Genomic DNA, 1,349 nt, shown 5'->3' on the forward strand with positions numbered 1-1,349 from the left:
CCGGACTCTCAGTGCGAAAGGCAGGTGACATCAACACCAGACTGTCAGTGCAAAGGGTAGGTGACACCAACACCGGACTCTCAGTGCGAAGGGCAGGTGACACCAATGGCGGACTCTCAGTGCAAAGGGCAGGTGACACCAACGCCGGACTCTCAGTGTGAAGGGCAGGTGACATCAACACCAGACTGTCAGTGAAAGCATCATTCCAGGGTGCAGTAAAATAAAGGCACGTGGGACACATACAGACCAAAAAGGAGACACAAAACTCACAGACGATCCCTGAAATAAGTATGAGACGTGCCCTTCACCAAGGAAAGAGACCCCAGGAGGAAGGCATGGAACAAAAGGAGCAAAGACATGCAGAGAAAACCCAGCAAGCCGATCGGCAAACATAAACAGCCATTGGTTATTTTATGAAGAAAACTTGGGGCACAGGAAAACAGCATGGTGAGTTTTCCTCTCGAAATGGCCGGATGGCTCGTATCAGAACAACTCTCCTGTGAACAATAATTATAAGCTCTGGAAAAAGTATAAAACACAATTGGAAGCTAATGGAGAGCAAACAGAGATGGCAGAGACTCACTGAGGCAGCCTTTGAAAGCAGGAACTGCAATGGGTGAGCTTCATGCACAGCTCACACCTGAGGGTGCGCCCTGGTCACCTAGCTGGGGGTGTTGTCAGCAGAGCACTGCAGTCTCACTGGCTGGACAGGTAGGAGGCCAGAGAGGGAAGGTTAGAACCCCAAAAGGAGGGAGGATGGAACCCCAAAAGGAGGGAGCCACAGACGACAGGCCCCTCAGCACTGTGTGTAAATTGCATCTCAATCCTGTCCTGGACTGAGCACCCTGGGGGAGATGCTGAGGGTCCCTGCAGAGAGGCGGCAGCTACTGCCTTAAAGGAAGGTGGGACATGGCCATAGTGCACAGGCACATGGCCTGTGAGGGTGAGAGTGACATTTTCCAGCACAGAAAATGTAAGCCAGAGTCTCTGTGTCATATTGACGACAGTCATATACTGTGGCTGACAAAAAAGCATCCAGACATGAAAAGAAACAGGAAAACGTGACCTACATCTGAAAGAAATAGCAGTCAACAGGAATGTGCCTCAAGATAATGAAAGATGATAAAATTAGAAGAGAGACTCTTTAATATGTTCAGGGAATTAAAGGAAAATATAGTCACAATGAATGAACAGAGAATCTCAGTAGAGAGATGTCAGTCACCTTTTAAAAGAACCCATGAGAGGAAAGTAGAATCTCAGGACCCCAAACTCATGGTGCTCAAGGGAAAGTAAAGCTTGGGAGTGGATTCTCATGGAAATCACTGTCCTTTTGTTCCCAGAGAGACAGC

Source organism: Pongo abelii, chromosome 4 (genome assembly GCF_028885655.2).
Source record: "Pongo abelii isolate AG06213 chromosome 4, NHGRI_mPonAbe1-v2.0_pri, whole genome shotgun sequence".
Taxonomy (NCBI): domain Eukaryota; kingdom Metazoa; phylum Chordata; class Mammalia; order Primates; family Hominidae; genus Pongo; species Pongo abelii.